This window comes from Phalacrocorax carbo, chromosome 7, assembly GCF_963921805.1.
Source record: "Phalacrocorax carbo chromosome 7, bPhaCar2.1, whole genome shotgun sequence".
In the NCBI taxonomy this organism is placed as follows: domain Eukaryota; kingdom Metazoa; phylum Chordata; class Aves; order Suliformes; family Phalacrocoracidae; genus Phalacrocorax; species Phalacrocorax carbo.
This window is the reverse complement of record NC_087519.1, coordinates 7,421,858-7,438,301: the sequence shown is the minus strand read 5'-3', so window position 1 is coordinate 7,438,301 and position 16,444 is coordinate 7,421,858. Positions and strand designations below refer to the sequence as shown.

At 44.6% G+C, this 16,444-nt stretch overlaps 1 protein-coding gene across 9 annotated transcripts in view; it reads left to right on the top strand.

The window, feature by feature from the left end:
• Positions 1-733: 733 nt before the first annotated feature.
• CHD2 (chromodomain helicase DNA binding protein 2) overlaps positions 734-16,444 on the top strand; it is an 85,478-nt gene continuing 69,767 nt past the window's right edge. For 7 of the 9 annotated variants that reach the window (XM_064456171.1, XM_064456176.1, XM_064456175.1 and 4 more), the window contains exon 1: positions 15,074-15,514. The gene's annotated coding sequence lies outside the window, so the exon portion shown is untranslated. Of the gene's footprint in view, positions 842-9,447; positions 9,528-11,318; positions 11,396-15,073; positions 15,515-16,444 lie in introns of those variants that run through there. The other 2 variants (XM_064456172.1, XM_064456173.1) reach the window with 2 other exon arrangements.

Sequence of the window (16,444 nt, the reverse complement as noted above, 5' to 3'; positions counted from 1 at the left end):
AAGAATTTGACTTTCTGGAGTTTCTCTAGAAAATCAGCAATGTTCTCTGCTTTCTGTTCTCTTTTTGGTCCTGTTTCCACACATCCAGCCTCTCTACCACCTGCTCCTCATCCCTGCTGCCGATGGATCCCTTGATGCCAACCAGCAGCTCAGCTGATGCCCTGGCCATCTGGGGACCTGCACGGCGCTCCCCGCGTCCCAGAGAGCCGCACAGGAAGGGTGGAGCTGGGCATGTTTAGCAGCTTGGCTGTGTGCTGTCTCTCACCCGGAACATGCTTGCCCTTCATCAGTGAAGTCTGCTTTGTATGTTGGCAATGACTGAGCAGATGTTTAGGATGGTGAGTTTACATATCCATAGGTCAAATTTTCCCATCTGGGTAACTTGATGGTTAGAAACAGTACCTTATCCACCTCATATGCTGCTTGGCTCTCTGTTCAGTTAACTTTTTGACTTATCTGTCCTTGGATTGTGTTTTTTTTTTTTAAAAAAAAAGTCAACTACTGCCTCTTAGCAATCTTAGAAAACCTTGGTATCTAAGAAAAAAAAAGAGTTTGGCTTTTGAAATGTAATTGTTAGTAGTAGCTCTTTTCCTTTTCATTGTGTTTTCAGCTGTGAAACGCAGGACTTCTGAACTCAATTTTTTTTTCAGGAAGGCAAGCTAATGCAGAGGATTGCAAAGGAGGGTCCCTTTCTGAAATATATTTGGCCCTGCACTGTGTCTGCTAGAATGTGCCACCACCATGGCTTGCCTTTGGGATTTGCTCCACTCGATAAAACGCAGAGGATGCGGTCTGCCAGGAGGAGGGTTTGCCTCCCTTGTTTGAGCAGTTAGGAATGTGGGTGAGTCACTGCCGTGTTTGAGGAATGAAACCTTCCATCCCAGATTCTTATGCCTTTGTTTGCTTCTAGAACTGCAGTGTTGTTGAAGATAACTCGTGCTCCCATGGCTTCTCTGTGGCTCAGTCTTAATACCTGGTTTCACATTTTGTATTTCCTTCTTAAAAGCATGTAGACGAGACTACATCTTTCTATGTGTCCTTGGAAATCCATAGACTCCAGCAGACTTATGAGATCAGAGCAGGCAAAACCAATTCTGTCCCCAGTGAACGAGGCTCGTTCTCAGTACAACTGGTGCAGCAGGGTGTAGTTCTTCTACAGCAACGTCGCTAATTAAAATAGCGGCAGTTTCCAAATACAAAATTAGAACAGTCTTTGAGGACAATTTGTTTCAAGAAGTCAAGAAAAGCAGAGAATGTGTAGGAAAGACACAAAAAACACAGGATAATTTTCTAACTTTTCTAGCTTTCAACTATTTGATTAAGCTTAGGGACCTATGGCCGTTTTGAGAATGAATTATCTGATTTCAAAGGTTTTAAATACCTCAAATGATATTACCACCTTTGAAAATAAGGTCCTTACTTTATGTGGTTGCTTAAGTATGAGTTTAGCTTCTTTCTTTTATGTTTTGCAGATTGAAAAAAAAGAGATAGTAAAAGACTCTGCATGCATACATTGTGCCATTTTTCCTTTACTGCAGTTTGACATCTATAAATTGATCATTTTTCCTTATATAATAGATAGCTTTCATTCTTGGGGTTTTTTACATGTTGATTTAAGTCTGCCAGTTATTCCCAAAAGCTCAGTATTTATATTTATTCCACTGCAAGCATGTGACTCGCGATTGCATAATTATATCAAAATGAATTTGGGTTTCTTTTGTTGCAAAATGTTCTAGGGCTACAGATATGATTTGAATGCATGATAAGCTCTGAGTATTAAGATTACAAGAAAAACTATCTACAAAATCCTATGGATTAAGGTCATGCATGAGATATTTAATTCTCCCTCCTGTGAGGTTTGACTGCAAGATACAGTCTGCTCCCACTGACTTCTTAAAATGAAAAGCTTGAAAAATTGACCAGATTCTGTCAAATATGCTTCGCTCCTGGAGGTGTTTGAAGGAATAGGGGACTGTGAGGAAAGGAAGCAGCAGGGACCAGGAGGGTCAAAACCCCTGCTGGCTCACAGCTTGAAAGTGAGGAAAGCCACCAAGATGACTCTCTGCCAGAATTCAATCCACTATAGAATTAACTATATGAGAAGGGGAAGCTCTTCCTCTTCTGTGTGGCTGTGATTGCAGCAGTGTTTCAAGTTTCAGTTGGGACCAAGGCTCTGTTGTGCCAGGCCAAAGAATCTGTGTCTCTGCAAGTAAAAGATGCAAGGTGAGGTTATGAGAAATGTGGAGGGCAGAATGGAGGTGATGGGGGAAGCATCTTGGCCCTATGGAAATTTAGTCATAGGAGTTTTTTCCCCCCAGAGGCAGATACATGATCAGACAATAAGCCACAGAGCCTTGACTTGACGGGAGGTAAAACTGGGATTGCTCTGTGTTGGCCAGCCCATCCCTGAGGCACTTAAGTCTACTGCTCACCTCTAAATCTGCTAGGGGCTGAGGGTTTGGGGTTTTTTTTAATAGAAGTGACCATTCTTCTTGTGCTTGAATTTGCTCTGAGATGACAAGTTCTTTTTTCCACAAGCTATTGACAATCATCTGATGGGAATAACTTCCAGTAACTGGTTCTGACATACAAATGGTGTGTATTTTTATGGAGAACAAACCACCCTGTTATTAACAGTTAAACATGCTCTGCATGCATTCCCTCTCAAAATAACCTGTGGATGTAACAATTTCACCCTGTTGCAGACGTTATTAGTCTCTTCTCTCCTTCATGATGCCTGTAACTAGGGCATCTCTGCTGCCTGACTGCATGCCCCAAGGGAGCCTGGTGGTGTTTGTGCAAACCTGATTGGGCTGAGAAAGGGGTGGAGAAATGCAGTTCTCTGCCCAGGATATATTTAGTGAATGCAGCTGTGGGAGGCAAGAGGAACAAGAGAGCTCTTGTATTGCCAGAGCTCTGACAGCTCACATGCCGAAATAATCTGCTATTTTCTTAGCAATACATCCCCCCCCACCCCCCACTGTGTTTTTAATTCGAATGTAAACTTAAACTTTTCTGTAGCAGAATTCTTCCTGGAGCTTAAAAGTGAGATGCGTTATTATGCCAGCCTTGCTATAGCCCTTCGAGCGGAGCAGCAGGCACCTTCCACATGCACTGAACCTTCTCTGTGGCAAAGAGGGAGATTTGACTTCATTTTCACCCATTAGAGAGGCTAGTGGTGAACGAATAACGCCTTTCATGTACACTGCAGTGCTTGCTTGGGCTGGAAGCAGCCCTGCAGCACTAGCACAGCCCCTCCCAAGAAAACAAACTCTGCTTTTTTGCTAGGGCTGATGAGCTGGGGTGGAGAGTCTGCTTTCAGTATGCCAGGGCACTTCATTGTGCTGTGCAAACTCTGCTGGTCTTCCTGGCATCCCTGAGAGTCTGATCCAATATTCTCTGGTACATCATGGAACAAAAAAAAAAAAAAAGCACAAAAATAGGTTTACTGACCTGCTGGGTCAAGTGGGAGCTCTGCATTAGGACTAATTTGTCTGTGCTCCCTGGCCATGTTTAGACTTGCCCTGGAGAAAAAGACCAAGGCTGGGAATTCCCCGTGCATCTTCTTCCCTGGCTTGTTCAGCAGTGAACAAAAAGCTGTGAGCTAGTTGGCCTCAGGCATTAAAAGTTTATGACAAATTAGACTGCAGCATATAAAAAGAACAGGGTTTTTTTTGGTCTTGTTCTAATGCAGTTAAGGGGTTAGAAAAACAAGACTGGTTCAGGGAGGTCCAAAGCATGTCTTTGTGTCTGGGCACAGCCCAGGGATGATGGAGATGTACACATTTAGAGGGAGACACACCATGCTGTCCTTTTCTTAGAGCTTGCCCTACCTCAGGGTGCTTTTCTGTCCGCAGCAGCATTGCTGGGAGATGCTGCAGTGACACAGCCAAGTTTCCTCTGCCAGGGCAGCACCCTGACCCTTCCCACCCCACAGTGGGCAGCACGGGTTTGCTGTTCCCGTGGCGGGGACTTGTACCCACCAAAAATCCGTATCTGAAGTGCAGCTCCTGCGGGCGGCTTTCATGGTTCCACCACAGGCTGGCACAGATCCTGAAAAAAATCCAGCTTTTATTAAAATTGTGTGGTATATGTGTTCTGGATATAGCTGTCCCACCTTGGCATGCTGTGACCAAAGGGAGCTTCAGTGGTCAGATTGTTCAAAGTGTTTACTAAAGCTTAGAAAAATGCATCTGTGAACTCCTCTGCACTGAGCCCGATGCCCTGGGTACCCACACCATCTTTTCTGTAACTAATGTAGCTGAGGCTGTGTCTGAGACTTGAGTTTTCAGCAGTTAAATGGTTAACTTCAGGACTAATTGGCTCTGAGAGCTCCAGTCCTTTGCAACAGATTATTGGCATGCTGGTAAGAGCAGCTCCCTTCCTTCCCTTCCCCCATCATTATAAAAACATGTACTGTAGCGAGAAACCAAATACCACATGGCGCCCTACACGGAGCCCATCAGTGCTCCAGCACGGTATTTAGCACAAAAGTCCTTTTATATTTGGGAAGCGGAGGGAGAAAATTCTGGAAACGCAAGATCGCGGTGATACCAGCTGAATCAGCAGATTTATTTGCACTGTACAGGGCGCTGGAGTCCAGAGCCCTGCGTGCCAGCCCAGGCTGCGTGCACCCACTCACCCCACGCCAGCGTGGGGAAGAGCCCTGGGTGTTTTCCAAAAGCTGAAGGCAGATACGAAAGGCTGGTCCCTGCACAAGGAGAGCTCTGTGCGCTCCCCGTTGCTTCTCTGTTTGTCAGGTTACAGCTTTGTGGAGGGCTCAGAGGAGTCCCCGAGGGACTGAATGTAAAGAGAGAAAAATGAGAGCTTTTTAAAAAAAAAAAAAAGGTTGCACTTCTGGTTTCCTGCGGGGACGTGTGTGTTTTTAGGCAGCTGTCTACAGAGGCAGTCGCCATTTTGTGAGGCCGCATTAATGCAGCAGGAGGAGACATGTTGTGTTCACGGGAGTTTGTATTTTAAGGTTTTTCTCCTTGGTTTTAATCAAGAAGCTTATTCATTCCACCTTCACCCTCTTTCAGTCCAAAGGCTTTGATTTTTGAACTTAGGGCAAAAAAGAAACAGCAACAAATAAGAAAAACCAGGAAAACAGGCAAAGTTCTCCTGGGGGCATCACAGTGCCCAACCAGAATCAGGTCTCCCTCCAGGAGACTTCAAAAATTTTAGAGGTGTAGTGTGGTCCCAAAACCGTCACCAAGCCCATAGTGAGGATAACCAGGATGATAACGCAGCTGCGCACCTGGCCTCGCGGCGGCATAGCTGAAGTGTTCAGGGAAAAGGTACTGTATTAGGTATGTTTTAAACAGAGTGTTTGGTTCTAGTATGAAAAGATATCCGACTGGTCTGTGTGCACAAGGTACCAGCCCTTTTTGACTGGTATGGGCTGACTTCTAGGTATTGAGGTATTACTTTTGATCTAAAATCTCAGACTACCACTAGTGCTGCAGAACTGCTCATTTGATCAAAAGAGGAAACACTGATTATGGCAGAAGCGAGGTCAGACTGAATCCCCCTCAGTGCAAATCTCTTAGAGCAAGCAGCAGCATTTTTCTTAAGGGTCTTTGATGTTGGAGTTTACTTTTTCCAACTTGGGTTCTTTCAGTTGCAAAATACATTATAAGGCTCATTTGTCTAACAGGTCTCTGGGAGCAGGAGCATTAATGCTGGCATTTTGGAATACAAGCAATGTTGCATTTGATTTTGGTTTTGGTCATTTTCTGGTTTCAGAGTCAGGAAAAGCTGCTCATTTATTTTTCATGTAGCTGTATTTTTATCCTGGCTTCTTAAGGAGGCAGGGCTCGTGAAATCATGCTGTTAGAGGCCTTGAGCTTTTGATCTGATGTTCAGTTTCAACAAATTTCAGTTCTAGAGTTTCTGTGCTTCGGGGGAGGCTGCGGGTTAGGAGGCAAATTGCTTCTGCTAAAGAACGAACTACGAAATGAGTGCAAAGGCTATCTTTTCAGCTTTCCTTGCTGACCAAGCAATCAGCATCTATGTGCCAGTTGACCAGCCAGTAATGCGTAGCTCAGAAATATCGCAGACACTGCCTGAACATGGTGCAGGAGAGGGGATGCTGCAGCAATGCAGTGCTAGTTGGGTATGCAGGCTGTTGACTATTAGAAAACCGGGTCTCATTATTTCACCTGCTCACAAAAGACTTGATAACTTCTAGCCATGACATTCAAATACAAACTAGGACTGCAAAAAGTATTAGTCATATTTAAAACCAAGAGTAAGTCAGATTCTGCCATGTTAACTGCAGTTGAATTTTGCAAGGTCTTTGATCTTCTTGCTCTGGGTCTAAAACAGCATTTTCTTCTAAACTGTGTCACCTGCAAAGATTTCTCTGAGATGGTGATCCCTTCATTATAGAAAAGCAATGTAAAGCCACCTTTTTGCTACCTTAACATCATTATTTTCTTGATTGCCCTTTTGTACTCTGCTAGGGTTACACTAAATCCGCAGGTGAAATGTAACTGGAATGCAGTGTGCACCAATGACCAGCAATACATGTAGTACAGAGCTCTAGTATGAAGCTCATGCGCATCTTTGATTTGTTTGTGTAAGACTGTGTATTATAATATAAAGCATAAAATAATTTTCATATATAAAAATTACTTTTCCAGCATATGCTAATATGCCTTTCTGAACCTCTTAATTAGGTTATATTTTCTCCTATGCTTAATTCCATTTTATTAACAACACTTGAGTAGAGTTTCTGCATTTAAATAATGGTTCTTCAACTGCATTTTTTGTTCCAATTTTCGTTATCTTTAGAGTGTGTGTGTATATAAAGATAATCCTTTATTAATCTTTTCAACAGAACAGTTTTTGTTCATGCAGTAAAAGTAGTTTCCCTGAATATTCATTATCAGCACCCGATATGCTAGCCAGGAGCACAATATCTTAATAATTGGAGTTTTAGGGGAAAAAAGCCTGTTACTGAAGTCCCAGTGTTTCATTTTTGTTCATGTTATGATTCTAAATTATTCAAGCATTTTACTTTATCTCCCACACATACAAAGTCATGTTCCCCATACATTTTTTTTTCCTCCAAAGTGTTCTATGGTCTCTTTTATCTTATGCACTAGGTCAGAGCATTCAAATGTACTGTTTAATACCAGTAACATGTGACTTGTTACAAGAAAGTTTTAGATAGTTTCCCAACTAATTGCATTTTATTTTGACCCGTTTGCTTCTACTTAAGTCTAACATTTGGTGTTTTGATATTCTGTTTTATGGAAGGGTTTTAAAGGTATACTGAAGGAGATAAGAGGTGAAGTACCTAGCACAACTTATTCCTTTTGCCATTATTAACAAAAATAGGCAAGAAAAAGAAATGTTGGGGTAAATACAAAGAATAATGATGCAATTATACCTGCATATACATGCTTCCTCTTACTCTTCAAATTCAGACCTCTGCTTTCTTCTACAGACTGGGTTAGTTTATGGCAGCTACATTTTCCAAGTACTGACATACATGTTCATTCCTAAATTCACTTCATATGCTTCCAAATCCTTAGGACAACATTCCTTTCAGACACACCAAGAAAAACCTGGAGTGATTCCACTGACCTAAATGTAATTACTCAGCACTGAATTAAAGGCACAGGCACATAACTTAAGACCCGTATGTTTGGAATAACAAGAAGAGATCAAATCCCAACTTTTGTTATTAATCTAAATGCTTCCAGACCTTAAACAAGACACATTTGTAGAGAGAGGTAATAACTCATTCCTAAATCCACTATTAAATCTTGAAGCAAATAAGTAATCTTTTGGGCGCGCAGAATCTTGTTCAGGTCTTCTGCTGGGTGAAACTGCAACGAAAGTTGCAGTCAGGTTTTTCGGGCAGTGATTAAGTGCTGTGGGTGTCTCACCCAAGATATCTGGCATTCCCTTTGCTGCTTTATTGTACAAAAAGCCATTGACCTCATTTTGCGACAGGACTGTACCACAGTGTTTTCTTGGGCTGCTTATGTTTTCTCACCAGCTTTACCTTCTAATACTAATATTTGACTAAATACATTAAAAAAATATACTGTGAATGATTTCAAACTGAGACAAGATTGTCACCGTTAATGACTTGATCAGAGAGAAAGAGTATTTGTTTCAGCATGCAAATCTATTGCCTGCAACAGTTAAAGCCGCTAATTCTGGAGTTTAGATGGACAACATGCCTGACGTGCACAAAACTGTTCTAGCCCCTAGGCTGATGAGCTCTCCTAGCTGGATAAAGCTCTGGCAGGAGCCAGTTTATAGCAAATTGACTGTAGGAAGAAAATACAAAAGCTTATGGGAAACATCAGTCTGACACAGAACCTATTTCTGTTCAGGTGACATTCTAATCCAAGCGTGTCCCTGATATAGTAGCACTATATCAAAAATTGATTGGACTCCGCATCTAAAAAGTATTGACAATTATGAAGAAGTTTGTTTTGAGCTACAAATATAAGGGGTCGTCTTTTCTGTGTGGTACATTCCAACAGGGTGATTCAGTGCTTCGTCAGACTGTCTATAAAATAAAGAAAAAATATATGCTTGTAAGATTTCAGAAAAAGACATGGTTTCTTTTCACTGCATGTGGTGATTTGCTGAATAATGCATCATTTTGTCAACTATTATATAGCAATCAATAAAATGCCCTATGGTGCTACCTGCACACAAGAGACAAGAGCGAAGATCGTTATGGATACAGGCTTGAAACTTGCTTGAAATAAAAATCCCAGTTCTGTACTTGCAGTTTTGGAGGCCTGGGTTGTTTTTCTTTTCATTCTAGAGAAGCTGTAATTCATCTTGTTCACTCTGAGTGAAATTCATTGTGTTTGCAGGGCTAGTATGAAGCCCTTTGCCTCCAAACCTTCAAGGAGATTTACCAAGAAAGTATACTGGTGGTTACGCTCGTCATCTAAACTTTCCAAAGTATCCGCTAGAACTCAAATGGGGAGTTAGTAAAAAATAAAAATTAGAGCTTATAGTCGTGTGTGTGGGTTGATCTTGATGTGTAAACGCCTGTTTGTGCTAAGTCTATTTTCCCTTTTCTGATCATATTCCTTAAACACTTAAGCAATCGAGCTTTACTGGCTCATGTTTGCAGCAAATGAATTTCAAGGATGGACAGATGAATGCCTTTGGAAAATGAACTTTAAATCTGCACAAGTAATCATGCTTGAATTTCAAATTATCTAAGTTTAAAACAAAACCCAAATTATTATTTTCATTATCTAGATCTTCTAAAACTGTGTATTTTCACAGCTACATTTAAAATCCAAATATTCTGAAGGTTTTGCTTAGGTTACAAAATGTTTTCTTCTGACTCTTTATGGAACAATTATCTGATATACTGGAAAACGGGAGAACAATATCTTTATTTTGAAACATAAGATTGGGTACGGCTTTCTTAATCTTGCCAACGCTTTTTTTTTACAGACTTTTGGTAAAACAGTGACCATCTCGCAGCTCAGCAGAACGCTCCTATGACTCTGCAGACCATATTTACAGCCAGAATGGTAAGATAAAGAACACTGTTTGCAGCTTCTAGCTTTTAAAGAGATTTAACACCCTACCAATGTGTCTAATCCTTGCATGTTTCCAGTCTTGCAAGTTTCCAAGCAGCAAACTTCACCAGTACAGAGAGGTTAAAGCATGTAAGTCAAATCACAGAACCTGCCTTTGCATGCTGTAGCTGTAGGTATTGAAGCTCCTGGGAAAGGGGCATGTTAGTTTATTTGCTTTCCAAGGTAATTTCAGTAATAAGCAAAGTTGCATCATTCTTTTCTCATGTAAGGAGACATGTAATACCTTGTTAGCGCTTACAGACCTTCTAGTGTCTAAGTAGGTACAGGTGAAATGGGCATTCAGTATTTTTTTTACCATGTCCCCGTCCTCTTATGAAAGTTTGCCAAGCCAAGCAGAATAGTTTGTTGCCTAAAAGCCGACCTTAAAAATCCAGATGATTTCATACAAGTAGCAGGGGTTAAAAAAAAGGGGTAAAGAAATGGATTTGTTGTTCTAAGCTCCAGTGGCTTACTTTAAGAAGCAATTAAACTTATTATTAAAAAATCACCCAAATTCTTTAAGTTCAAAGCAGTCTGGAGTTTTAAACTGTCATAAGATTTCATCAAAATAAGGGTTACTGTACCTTTCCCACATTTCTCATACCTCTAAGACTGCCAGTTAAGGCAATCACTGTATGTTAAATGTTAACCAAGTACAGCATAATTACCTTGACTGAGATGGTTGCTATTTCTTACAGTTAGGATGGCAACAAGGGATAATCTGAAGATGATCTGTAGTAACAACAAAGAACTTCAAATTTCAAACCTCCTTAAGAAAAGTGGACTTGATTTCTCAAGAAAAAGAAATGTATATTCCTTAGTGAAGCTAATCTAAAGCGCAGTAATCAATCCTCTCACTAGACAACAGTTACTGGTATTTTATTTGCCTTATTGTATACAGGAACTCTTGCCAAACTGAAATAGCAAGGTGGGTAGGTCGTTCAGGAGCTCTAAGATCTAAAATTTTAGGTAAGGCCACAAGATCGCACCTACAGAAGGAATTCTAATTCTCTGATGCATTGTGGCCAATGAGTTAAAAATTTGCTTAGGGAAGGCAGTTAAATCCCACAAAAGATTTTGGTACCGCTTCTCACTTCCATTACATTGTTATAGTTTTTATTGATAACTAATTTTTATTTGAAAACAGGAATAAAAAGAGCTGAATCTTGGTTAAAATAGCTTCATCTTGAATAAACCAAAGAAGCACTGGAGTTTGGCTTAGCAGGCTGAAAGATTTTTTTCTTTACCATATGTTCATGGTTTCTAATCATTCATGGTAATAAATCTTTTTCTTGCTGCTCACAAGGTTCATCGTTCTAAACATGAGCACCATAAAAGTGCTAGCAAACCCACCATATTAACATAATCTTAGTTTTCAGTGTCAAATCCTAGAAACAAAAAGGGCGTATGTAGAAGTTCTCTCTATGTGTGTAGATGTGTTCGCAATTATTCATTACAGGCTGGAACAAAAGTCTGGATTTGAATACCAGTTCCAGACCCAGAGCAGAATGAATGGCATGAGCTGATTGCTAGAATTGGTTTTGATCCTTGTTGCTGCTGTTGTTACTGCTTCTCTTGTGACAGTAGCAAAAGCTTTAGCTAGGATCAGTGTACCATAATCATCTTCACCAGTCACAGAGGGAGGTTGTTTCCATGCTTAGAAGAACTTTGTCTCTATTTACATTTCTGGCTGTTGATGTTACTCTGTGTCACTGCTAAGAAAAGCCCACAGATGACAGCAGCGCAGGCAAAGCCATGCTCTTACAGCGTCTTTGCGCACGCTGCCCCAAAATCCCAGGTTTTCAGAGGTGTGATAGAAGGTAATTTGTATCTGCCTGTACAATTACTGTGATTTTAACAGTGAATTACTGAGGAAGGAAACAGAAAGGGGGGGAAGCATGTTGTTTTAGCAACTTAGTACAGGCTACATACAAAAATGGAAAATAAAGCTATACTTTATTCAGGTCAAAGCAACAATTTCTGTGAACACCCAGTTGGGAGGAAGTTAAATGCCTCCCGCAAAACAGCTTGCTGTGTTCAAAGGGTGTTTGATATCCTGTTTGCATATTGTCTATCGAAATACTCGAAACTATTACGTTTGGCTTAGGGCCTGGAAAGTTGTTATTGATTTCTCCTGAAAAGTGGTAAAGTTTTGGTTGAGGAAAAGTTTGGTGACATTGCACATCTCTGTTGTTTAGCCTCCTGCTTTCCACTTCAAAAGGCAGATACAATACTTTACCATTTTGCCAAATATCGGTGTCAGATCTCTGCCCTTCCATTATATTTGTGTCTCTAAAGAGCTGTCTGCTATGTTTGCACCTCATGTATGGCAAAGAACAAGATGCTTCACCAATCTTTTGGTATCCTCTGGTAGAGAGGGCTCGTTGGGGCAGGCAGGGAAGGGATGCTGCCCTGTGAAATTACAGGGTGTTTTGCGTGTTGTCCCTAAGGAATAATAACAATCTTCATGGGAGCTGGGGGGGAGGAAAAAAGGTTGTAGAAGAAAATAGTCTGGGTGAGTACCAGAAAGTGAGGTTGTGTACCTCTATCTGGAATTCTAGCCACAGATGCAGTCTCAGAAAATAGTTCCCAAATTAGTAATGGAAACATTAATTTTTCTCCTTATTATCAGACACATGGTTCATAAAACACGGTTGAAGTATTTGGTCTAATACACAAAACAAGAAAGCATCTCATCTAAAACAGAAGAAATAAACTGTATGGAGGAATTTGCAGTTGTGCAGAAATGCTGAATTTAGAAGGAAGAAACTGGTGTAACCACAGAGGCAGCAGGAAAGAGAATTTTATGTTTATAGAGAGCTGACCGTGGGAGATAAAATGTGGAAAAGGAGACTAGCACTGTTTTACTGTTTTGTTGGGGAATAAGAATGCAAACAGATAGACCGGTATGTGAACAGCAAAGTTGTCTGAGTGCCGTGGCTCTGGAGAGAGTGACTATACTCATGTTCACATACACATATAACTCACTTGAAGCCAAGGAGCAGAAGAGGTAATGGATACTTGTGTAAGCTTTTTTGGAGCTGCGTTAGGCCTTGGTGGCCAGGAAGCAGAAGAGCAGCACTTGAATATGTTTAATGGGGATATGAGACTTCCAGTAATTTTTTGGTTTCATGGAGCAGCAATACAGTGACTTTCAAACACACTTCTGGCTGTAAATGTACATGAATATTTTTAAGAGGAATAGTTTATTACACTAGACAGGCTGGTATAGTTAGAGAAAACCAGATAACAGTTTGAGCACACAGGTTAGGTCTTGTTCAGTTACAATCTCAAACTCTTCTGGCTGGACTTGCGCTACTCTTACAAAGTGCAGTTACGTCTTGAACGCCTGCTCTCTCTTCTCCTTTTCATGTGGTTGTTGCAAGTGATCGGACTTTATATATTTTTCTAGAAATGTACTTGTATTCTGGGAAGAAACAATAGAAAGGCTGGAAATTGCACAGTGACCTTGTCATCTCGGTCCTTGCTGTGAAGTCATAACTCGCAGTGTTGGCTAAAAATGCCGACGTAACTACAAGTGCTTTTGCTGTGCCCTACTTTTGTATAGTTCCTGCCTTATCCTTGGTTGCCTTTCCCCTTTCTTCACTGTTGGTCGTTTTCCAAGGACAGCATCTGGATTCTGTCCATGCAAACACCTTTACATATAGTTATGTGTGAGTATTTCCACTGAGAGCAAGAGGATTAGCCTTTGCAAGGATCTGAATGGGAATGAAGCTGCAGGACAGGCTTCCTGCTCTCCATAGCCTCTCTAGACCAGAACTTCAATTATTCTTCTTGTGGGGGCGAAAAAAGGCCTTTTGCCCTCTTCCAGTGAGACACAGTATCTGGTGTTTTGCTCCACCACTGATTTCTTGGCTGTAGGCTCCCATGCTGCGGTACCTTTGTACAGGCCGCCACCATCCCTCCTTTGAAGACTGTAACCACCTTATCACCACTGTCTACAAGCCAATAGATTTGTGCGTTACTATACAGGAAGGTCAGCTTTTCTCTGTATTTCTAAAGGAAATACATCTCTCAGCTCAAAATCATTTCTCCTCAGGGACATTAGTGAGTGATTATTTTCAGCAGACCAGCTACTCCTGGACCAGCTCAGGAGATTGCTGCTAAAATCCAATGGCATGATTCCAAGTGCCATACTAGCTCCTGAGATCTTCCATAATAATTTTAAGCATTGTTGGTTTAATTACTGCCATAACTACCCACATCATTAGTATAAAAAAGGAAGAATGGGACACCTTTTCTCTCTGCTTTTAATGGAGTAAGCTGTGCAAATAAAAGGAGAAAGGCATGCCTATCATTCAAAGTGACTGCTGAAGTATGTAAATATTAATTATGCTGTTCTGTCAGGTTTGCTGGGTGTGCCTCTGGCAGAGGAACATCATAACCGACTGGCTGGGGACAGGTGTTTATGACAGTGACCAAGAATGTGGGGGAATGCCCCTCTATCATGCTGGTATCTTAAGTGGTTTCCATGGCAGTAGTCAAAATAGGAGACGGTGTCCTGGTGAGGTTGGCACACAAGACAGTTTCTATGGTGTTGGCTAAAAAAAGCTCCGTACCTAGTTTTGTTTGGGTGTCTGTGGTGTTTTTGGGAGGTGCTAATGGGGACTGATTGATGCTGCAGACAGGCAGGTGACATGGTCACTCTGGCTCTTTCCACCGTCGGGGCACTGGAGCAGGTTGAGGGTGTACAGCACAGAGGATGCCCAGGGCAGTTGGCTGTACTTGGGTCAAAGGAACAAAGGTTTTTTGTGGCACCACTGTCTGTGGTGAGGTGGAGCTGGTGCCCAGGCCTGGCTAGCAGGTGAGCTGGGCCAGGGCCCAGGCCGGACTGCTGCCTACCAAGGGCTAGTAAGAACTGACGCCCTTTTTTGTGGGAAGGGCAGCGATGGCAAACGAGGCCGTGAGGTGACGGCTTGTAGGTGCAGGCTGGCGAGGGGCGCCTTGGGCGGTCTGAGGCACAAGGAGATTTCTGAAGCCTAGAGGAGAGGGCGGCGCTGAGCCCGAGTGGGGTCACGGCTGAGGCGCGGCGGGGCGGAGCGGGGGAGCCCCGGCCCGGCGGGGCTGGGGCTGGGGCGGGGGCGACCTCAGACCCCGGGGCCGCCGGCGGGGCGGGCACTCCGCTCCCCGCTGAGGGGACGCTGTAGAAACGAGGCGCGAGCCTGCGGCTGGCGGGGCGGGGGCGCGAGAAGGCGGGCGGGAGCCAATGGGGAGCGGCTAGCGCCGCTCGCCAACACTCGGCGGCGGGTGAGCGCGGCCAATAGAAGGCCGCGGCTGCCGTGCGCGCGGGCCCGGCGTGGGGAGGTCGAAGGAGGGCGCGGCGCGGCCAATGGGAGCAGTGCGCGCGCTCGGGCCCGGCGGGGAGGGCGCGGCGCGACCAATGGGGAGCGGCGCGGGTCGCGCGCGCGCAGCCGAGGGCGGGGCGGCGGGGGGGAGGGGAGCAGGGGCGCGAGCCCGCCCCTTCCTCGCCGCAGTGAGTAGCGATCGGGCGGCCATGTTGTGCGGGGGGGGAGGGGAGGAAGGAGTTGAGAGGAGACGGGAGAGACTCTCTCACACACACGGCACAAGATGGCCGGGGAAGCAGCTGCAGCTGCCGCCGGGCTCCCGGGCGCTCTCTTCGCCGCTCGGAGCGGGGAGGCCCGGCGAGCGGGCCCCCACCCCCGGCTGCCGGTCTCGGGGGCCGAGTCGGGGCCCGGCACTGTGAGGGTTCCGGGGCGCCGGAGGGGCGGCAAGCCGGGCTGCCGCGCGGGGCTGCCGACGGGCGGAGGGGGTAATGGCGCCGGGCGCCGGAGCCCTGCCCGCGCCTCTCCCTCGCCGGGCGGGCGCGGGGCCGCGCTTCACCGCGGACAGGTCGCAGAGGGGAGCGGCGCCCCGCTCTCGGGGCCCCCGTTGCCCGCCAGCGGGCTGCTCTTCGCCGGGTAAGTGCCCGAGTCTCCTCGCGTCTCATTGTCCTTTGTCCTTGGGAGGAAAAACAAAATGTCCTTGGAGCCGGGAGGGGGAGGGGGCGCCTGCCTCTCCCTTCCCCCCGCCGCCGCTTCCTGAGGGGAGCCTCGGGGACCCCCGCTCGTCTCCGTGACCCCTTTCGGGCGAGGGGGGACCCGCGGGTTCGGGAGAAGGGGTGCCGCAGAGGGAGCCCGGCTCGGCGGCCGCCCCAGTGACACTCGGCTGCCGGGCTCCCGCAGAGCGCGCCCCCTCCCCCCCGCTCCTGCAGCACCGAGGGGGCTCCGCACGCCCCGTCCCCCCGTGCAGCGCGGGGGACGGGGGCAGCTGCAGGCGGGTTCCCCGATGCAGCAGAGCGGAGAGGGGGGGCTGCAGACCTGTTCCCCTCCGGTGCAGCGTGGAAGGGGGGCATCTGCAAACCAGCTTACAACTCCAATGCAGCAGTAAAGGGAGGGGGGGAGGCGAAGAGACTATACTACATCATCAGTTAAATGTTTAGCCCCAAGCCCGTAGCTGTTTAAAGAGCATTTGTTGCCCATTGCTGCTCAGACGGGGATGTTTTCGTAGTTTGCAAGAACAAAGACGCCATGTCCTTTTCTCTTAAAAATAAAACTTGGTGGTTTTTTTCGTGGGGTGTTGGCTTTTAACTCTTTCTAAACCAGTAAGAAAAAACAGGCTGCGGATGAGACAGCTTAGTACTTTAAGGAAACAATAGATAGAAATTTTACTTCACTTGAAAAACAGCACTTTAGGTGCAGAACTTTAAAGAAAACTCGTAAGAATTACGTGCAATATGATTTTACAATTAAAACGGCAATGCAAAAACTTACAAGCTTTAAAAAAACAAAGCTCGGTCATGCCAAGTCTACAGTTTAAAGTTGGCAAAATACTACAGTTGTGATTTAGAC